Here is a 386-nt window from a genome sequence, read left to right as displayed (position 1 = left end):
CTGGCTGTCCTGGAACTCACTCTGTAGACCAGGCTGGCCTCAAACTCAGAAATCCGCCTGCCTCTGCCTCCCAAGTGCTGGGATTAAAGGCATGCACCACCACACCTTAATGATGATCCTATAAGAATTCCTAAAATTATACTAGTAATTATTAAGTCCTTTATAATAGGACTTCTATTAAAGCCCTCTCTGATATGAAAACTGCAGTGAGAACTCTGCCAGTCTTCACATGTCATAATTACTTCTGAGATAGAAAGCAGGCATTTACAACTTAGAACACATTTCTTAGAACTGTAAAAACAATTAGCTAGAGGTCATGAAAGGGAATGAAAGATTTATTGTAGGTGCTAGGACAGACCATAAAATATTGACTGGGCTTATCTATA

This window comes from Mus caroli, chromosome 7, assembly GCF_900094665.2.
Source record: "Mus caroli chromosome 7, CAROLI_EIJ_v1.1, whole genome shotgun sequence".
Classification (NCBI taxonomy): Eukaryota; Metazoa; Chordata; class Mammalia; order Rodentia; family Muridae; genus Mus; species Mus caroli.
Note: the sequence above shows the minus strand (reverse complement) of the source record.